Here is an 8,096-nt window from a genome sequence, read left to right on the forward strand (position 1 = left end):
GTGTTATTTACATGATACAAAATATTTTAATAAAAACACCAAAACTAAAACTCTGTCAGCAGCATCGTGTCTGCTTTGCATGACTTATGAGACCCAATCAGAGAGCCAAACATGAGCGTCTGTGTCATTGTTTCTAAAGTACTCCGTTTTTGCCCGTCTGCACTAAAACGGTACCAGGAGTTTTAAACTGAAAACGCAGTAGTGTGGATGGGGCACAGCACACACACAAGCAGGGGCCATCATATGATGGAAGCAGTGGATGCTCATTTTATGGCACCTGAAGTCATGGCTGTCCCTCTCACAGCTCAGTGTTTGGATTCACAGCTTTGTCAACAGCTGGCACAGCAGAGCTGAGGAGTTTATGTTGTCTCTGTAGGCCTGTCAGACAGACACGATCCTCGTTTCACCTCGCGAACACAGTTTATGAGCACAAGGAGCATAAGACAGACTTTAATATGGCCAATAAAAGCGGTGACCTCACAGTCCCTGGTGTCATCTGATAAACCACAGTAATCCCGTTCCCCTTCATGTGTGATGAGGAGCGCCCTCATTAGCTCGGCGCTGCTCTTAAACATTTGATAGTTAAATTCTGGGTTAGCAGCCTCTTCTGTAATCCAATTAAATTCATCAAGCTCAGCCGCAAATTAACTTCTGGGGAAAATGGGTGCGAGACCATGCAGGAGCTCGCTGAGACAGAAATAATTCTGTCATCTTGAACATATTTTAAGTCTACATAAGGATTTTTGAAATCCGCATCAGGGCAGGGCTATTTTAAACCCATTCGGTACGTTTATGGAAATCTCATTAAAGGGTGACTGACTTTAGTTTGTGCTGTAGGAATTGGAAGATACAGCTGTTATGACAAAATGGCAAATTTCTATGCCTCATGATGAAAATATAATATGTAGTAGCATTATCATGTGGAGGGGAGAATGTATAGATAGATGCCCGTTCATCTGACTCATTATGCTTACTTATGAAAAGAAAAAGATATATTAACTTCATATACAATTGAGTGGAAAATAGAACAGCATAGTGTCTTGATTGATGTAATTCAGAGTGACAGTAGAAAATGGGCACTTTGCATACTGTATTTCTTTGACTCGCATGTGAAATTCTCACTTATATCCCACAAGGTCATTTCAGTGGAGCTGCACCCTTGAAGCATAACGGGGAGTCAAACCTGAAACAACTGCTTCATACATTAAGAGACAATAGAGCCAAGCATCGTTTAGAAGTCAGTGAGTTTATTTATATCTGCAATAAATCAGTAGTTTTATCAAAACATGCAATGCAGACACGAAGACTGTTTGTCCAGGCAGCAACTTGGATTTTACCTTGAATTTGGCGCAGTGTGTTGTTGCTTTGATAATGAATGAACAAATGAACAGAGCAGCAGGCAGTGGGCTATTTGCAGATGTTTTTAGGTGCTTACATTGTGCATCACATCAAGAATTAGAAAATAAAACCATCCCCCACTCCATATGACCCCCAAACGATGAGTTGAATGAATGTTGAGCAGGATTTAGTAAACACTTCTTTGTTAGTAGAGCTAACAACGGAACAAAACCTTTGAAAGAGTGGAAAGAAACCCTCAAATGAATTTAAAATAATAAACTATTTATTAATCTCATCCTGGGAGATTGAAGTATCACAATAGCAGATGCACAGTTGGGTACCCGTGAAAAAACTGAAATGCAAAATGAAGCATTGCATTAAAATGACTGAATACTATATAAACCAAACATACATAGTAACTATAAAGTGTATTGAGACAAATACAGCGAAGGAAGTTGTAATAAAAATGTATACAAAATTTGCACTTGAGGGAATGAAATTGGGCAGTGGGTAAAGTGTGTCTGCAGAGCAGCATTAGCAGCAATCACATGTTTTGCATTGACCAAACTCTAAAAAATTAAGCACAAATGTAGGAAAAATAGTAATATATATATATAAGAACCACAGACCACAAAAATGTTCTCAGAGCCAGCTCAATAAAACTCAGTGTACAATATGGCCCACCATGAAATGATCGACGGCGTAATGAAGGAGCTAATGAGGGGGATCAAGATCGCTGCAGAGCCAATAAATCAACACAACTGTGCCTACAATGATACCAGAGCAATAAGTAACACTGGTCAGGGAGCAGTGGGGGGAGGGGTGGTGTGGGGAGGCACTGAATGGGGGAGGGGCACAGACATGGAAGTCGACACAGCAAGTCAATGTCAATAGCACAGTGATGGTGTTTTACGGCTTCTCAAAGAGCACAGCTTCATTTTACATGCAGAATATGAAGCAAGGAATTATTGTTAAGCATGATCATAAAATAATTCAATAAAAAACTTTAGAATTAATGCATATAAATATGGTAAGCACTGCATTTAATAAGAATTCCTGTTGACACCTCACTAGAAGAAATCAATCCTCAGATCCATGCTGAAGTGTCTGACAATCAATAAAGCTTTCCACTGATCAGCAGTTAGTGAAGAAGAATCCCTCGTGTAAGCATGTTGAAGCAAGAGGTCAGGCAACACTTCAGTTAAGAGACACTGTCGGGGGCCCCTCGACAGCACATTTTGAAATCATTTAAAAATAAATTGTTCTCACACTGAGATCAGAAGACAGTTCCGTTGCTGCTGTCATCAGTGAATCAATGTTTATGAATTATGAAACAGAAACAAACATCAAGACAGTTTTGCCCTCAAATACTGTCAAGAACAAAGAAACTGAAATGCTTGGAGGAGAAGATTCATCTTGAGCAAAAGAATAGATTAGTTTAAGTTAAAAGATAAGGCTAGTAATATCATATTTTTACTCTTTTTGTACACTGAGTTTTCACGCTGTCCTTAGTAACTCCATAAATCAATTTGTAAATGTAAATGCTCCGTACTTGTATAGCGCCTTTCTAGTCTTTTCGACCACTCAAAGCGCTTTTACACTACATCTGCATTCACCAGTCATACACATTCATACACTGAGCCTAAGTGCTCAAACAGAAACTAGCATTCACACTCATTCATACACTGGCGGAACAGCAATGGCAAATTGGGGTTCAGTATCTTGCCCAAGGACACTTCGACACTTCGAGCCAGGGATTGAACCGCCGACCTTCCGATTAACAGCCAACCCGCTCTACCTCCTGAGCCATAGCCGCCCCCAATTTGTTCATTTGTACGATTTAAAACTGTATTATTTATACTGAACTTTTATGAAACTGGGCTATTGAACTGATTTTACCACAACCCTCCAGGAATTCAAACTTAGATATGAATTCAGCTTTCAGATACGATTGGTCTCTTTCTTACAACAGCGACGCAATTGCCCAAGATCCCTGCAAACCAGCTGAGGTAGCCTTTTGGCTACAACACAAAGTCTGCTAGCTAACTTCACACATCTGAACAGAAGCAACTACAACAACAGAACCACAATTCTTTCTCGCCTGGCTAACTCATAACAGACCTGCCAGCTACCAGTCAGCACCCCAAAGCAACTTCTCTTCTATGGACTGGTAACATAACTGAGCGTCACATAGCTTGACAGTGTAACGTTACTTGGCTAAGCACAGGATTATAGCTTTTGTTCAATGTACATGTACAGATGTGATTTGTTGAGGTTTATCGTTGTGATCGTTTTCATGGTTAACGTGGCATTATTATTGTAACCGTAGTTCTCAGCAACCGCTAAATTGATATTAGCATTGTTATGCTCCACACAGACACAGAGTCTTTGCATGCTAACTAACTCCTTTTAACTTGGCACTGCTGTCTGACACAGATCCCACACATACAACTCTTATTTGGCCTCAGCTGTGTCTCTAAAATTAGATGTCTTGCTTTACATTTCCCAGCAATTTCTGATATTCTTTTTTTTCTTAAGTAGGACTAAAGGAGTATTTTTACACTGTACAAGTATTAAAGTGTTCATATTATGCTCATTTTCAGGTTCAAAATCTTATTTATGGGTTGTACCAGAACAGGTTTACATGGTTTCATTTTCAAAAAACACCATATTTTTTGTCATACTGCACATTGCTGCAGCTCCTCTTTTCACCCTGTATGTCGAACACTTCGTTTTAGCAATGGAGTGATCCATTTTACCTTTACAAGATCTATGTTGGGAGTTGCACATGTGCAGTTCCTAGTTAAGGGCTACTAGCCAATCAGAAGCAGAGTAGGGTGGGTCGCGAGAAGCCGGTAAACACAGCTTCGGTTCAGCTGTATATCCCCTTACTAGCATAGCAACATGGACTGGAGCAAGAGTTTCAGAGTGGTAAGTTATTAATTTGTAACAAATGTATCTTTCATCCATAAAGTTTTAACTGAGCTCTGTCTCTACATCACAGTAACAACTTTATGTTCATTGACTGCCTGGAGGATAGCTAGTGTTTGGAAGGGAGAGGAGAGGCAGCAGGCAGATGTCATGTCACTGTGTGCTGCAGCTCAGTGTGTTATTTCACCGATGTTTTTGAGGGCATGTCAGACTAGTCGCTAGGCGAGCATTATAACGTCACCGTGACGTCACAGAGAACAAGAGGAAAAGGCTGGACTACAAACAAGCTGTTTTCAGGCAGTTCAGAGCAGTGTTTTCTGTGGGAGATGGGAACTACCTTTGGGATGGACTTTGGGCTTTTTCACTTTGCAGACCTTTTACATTCACAAAATGGTACATAACTCAATAAAGGAGAGGGAAAAAGCCAAAAAGCATAATATGACCTCTTTAAGAATCTTTACTTCTTCCATCAGCAAAGAGTAAATAGTGTCTATACATCAACATACATGGATAGATTACTGAATAGGCCTACTGGGCACAGGCCCAGCGGACCTGCAAAATGTCACTGAAAGAGATACAAGAATGACCACAAAGATGCAAAATCACCACAAACAGATGCAAAATTACCATACGTAAAACAACTACACGTAAAAGACACGTAAAACAACCACTAAGACTCAAAGCAACCACAATGAGGCGACTGCAAGACTACAAAGAGACACAAAACAACCACAGAGATGCAAAACAACTACCAAGAGTTATAAAACAATCACACAGATGCAAACCGACTGCAGAAACGTAAAACAACCACAAAGACGCAAACCTTGCACATGTCTATGTCCGGGGGCCAGTTGTTTGATAATCCATACAGCAGAAATAAAATATTGATAACAACACAAGCAAATTCACATGGGAAACAGAGTTGAACACAGTAAGAGGCCCACTGCCATGAATAGACCTTCATGCATGCTAATGTCAGCAGAGACTAATGGAGGAGACGTCCTGGCGCCTCCAGACACACCGGGGAGTGCAAGTGCCCAGGGGAGGGATTGGCAGAGTCAAGCTCACCCGACGTACGTTCACATGCCCACTGGGGATTTGCCTCCACCAGTGCAGTGCACTCAGTGATAGCTGAGCTGATACACCCCTATATTACTATTAAATAGATGCACGTCCCTGGTGGCAAAGCAAGATACCATGTCGCCCTGCAATCAAGAGCAAAAGCAAACAGACTCAGTATGACAGTATGTGGAGGTTGCCAAGTGAAAATAATGAGTAGTTATCAGTATTTGTAGAGAGAACATATTATATCTCATCAAGAGTTCAATTAAATGCCCGGACTTTATGAAAGAAATGTTTTATTCCTTACATTTGAATAACAATAGAGGCCATCTTTGCTGGGTGCTGCAGGCAGCTTGCATTGTGTCCCACGTTTGATTTGGGACACAACCAGTATATTTACATAATCTGAATTAAATGTAAATCAAGCTGTTTCATCTCTGTCTCCCTGGATTCGAGGGGTTAAAGCGTGCGCTCAAAAACAGCACCCCCTCAGCAGGGGGAAAGAGCCCTCATTGTTGAGAAATCTGGAGTTTAAGGCCTGGAGCATCCTCTTTCCAGCAAAGCTCTGCATTTTTCAAATTTACCCCTGATGCCCCCTGAAGGAAAAAGGGTAGCTAGTTTGTATTTATGATACAATTCACGTAAATGAGGCTGTTTGGCCTTAATCCTTGCCTAATTAAGTGCCAGTCTGCTGAGGCAGGCTGCTAAGGGCCAAAGCGTAATACCTGCCGAATTATGGGAACAGCTGGAGCAGCCTGCCTGTCAGCAGATCAGCTCCACATTATTATCACGCTCATTTATTGGGAGGGTAAAACAGAGAGACTCCCAAATAGCACGTGGGTCATCTTTATTTCTGTTGCCATTCATTGCCAATTAGGCTCTGCTGTATGTGATGGCTCCACATCCACATGTGGCTCATAATTTTGTGAAATACGAGTACTGTTGCTGTGTGTTGGAAGTGAAAAAAGCAAGTTATATTGATGATGCTTTTTTATCTCCTAAACGGTGTGTGGATTGTGTTCACCACACAGGACACTGCTGTCTGTCTGAAAGCTTCTCTTCCTGCTGCAGTAGCCAGAAAATGGCGATACGCCATGCATTCATTAATGAAAACGAATTAACATTGATCATTATGAAATGAATAATTAATAACACAAAGCTGTTTGCCAGGGGGAATTTAATTAATCAAACAATCAAAATTAATAGGTGGCATGTGGAGGTGAATAGAACAGAGAAATCTCACTGTGATGCTCTGCTTTTTCTCCCCTCCTTTTGATTTAACTTCAAAGATGCAGAGCGGTACTGTAGTGTAATACGGTTCCAGCTTTGTAAATATGCAGCATCAAGCCAAAAGTGTTGTTATTCGTGAATGCTGTGACCTACATAGTAACATCTACAATTCTCCCCTCTGTGATCAGCAGCTAATCAAGGCTGCCCTACTTTAACACTGTAGGGAGCTCCGTGTATTGGCGGGCAAAAGTTTGTCTCTGTAAAAATAAAAAACACAACTAAATAAAAGAAAATACATTGTTTTCTGAGTTTTAAAGACTCCAATTTTTAATTTCTAATTTTTAAATACTCTAGGTGATGATGACATTTTATTGAAAACAAATTATACAAGTGGAATTAATGAAATAAACTGAGTGAACACTGTGGTTTTTTTGTTGATAAATCTTCAATTTGAGAAGCTTGTTTTCCTCAACAAAGAGTGCTACGTCTTTGTGAGTTCTCTTGACATTAATTTGAATAACATTACCATGAAAAGCAGTTATATTACATGCATTAAGTCAGTAACTTCTATTTGAAGCTTTGGTTTGGATGTAACTCCACCTGCTGGATGGTCAGAGCTGGTGCTGGTTAATTAATCAGTTGCCAGCATTGCAGTGGTATGTGTTACCTAAGTGTTTACTGCTGCTCCTACAAGGGACATATTCTGGCTTACTTAGCATCACCAGGGCAGCTCCGCTTTACCTGTGTTTTGTGCACAGTATGCTGAAGTGCAAATGGCAGCTTGGTGTTGGCTCAGTAAGGAAATGCACATTTATTTGCATAGAGCCTTTCCACAGTGAGAAATCTTAAAGTGCTTTACATAAGGCCTGAAGACAAGATATAAAAGATACACAAGGCAATATATAGAGACGCACGTATATGATTTAAATATAATAAAAATAAAGTAGAAGATAAAAATACAATAACACTGAATAAAACAGAAGAAACAGAAGATTGCTCTCAAAGAGCAGTGCAAGATACGAATAGGTAATGCTGAACTTAATTTATTAAAGGCTGTGGCAAACAAGACAGTAAGCCTTGAAGATTTAAATGAAGAGAGAGCTGGGTCAGACCTCAAGTTCAGTACCTTAATAGCAGAACAGTAGTAAGCTGTAGTCACTACTTTATGCACTGCGGGGCAGTTTAATTTATCACAACGTATCATATTTTATCAGTTGATCATGCATTTTGAATCCTAACCTGCAACTGCAGTGGAGAAGAAATTTTAAGTACTGGCAAAAATTAAAATGTTTAAGTGAAGTACAAGCACCTTAGTCTACCTACATGCAATGCTTGAATAAATGTAATGTAGTTATTTTTCATTGGCTGGTCGAAATAATTGCATCTATGACAATCAGTATTCTCCTTAATATGAGCAGTAGAAATATTGTACTTGAGTACAATAATGAGATACTTTTTGGGAATATTTCCATTTTATGATCATTTATACTTCTACTCCACTAAAAATATTGTATCTTTCACTCCATATTTATCTG

The sequence above is a fragment of the Micropterus salmoides genome, unplaced genomic scaffold (assembly GCF_014851395.1).
Source record: "Micropterus salmoides isolate LMB-PRFRI ecotype aquatic unplaced genomic scaffold, ASM1485139v1 Ms_hic_scaffold_15, whole genome shotgun sequence".
Taxonomy (NCBI): Eukaryota; Metazoa; Chordata; class Actinopteri; order Centrarchiformes; family Centrarchidae; genus Micropterus; species Micropterus salmoides.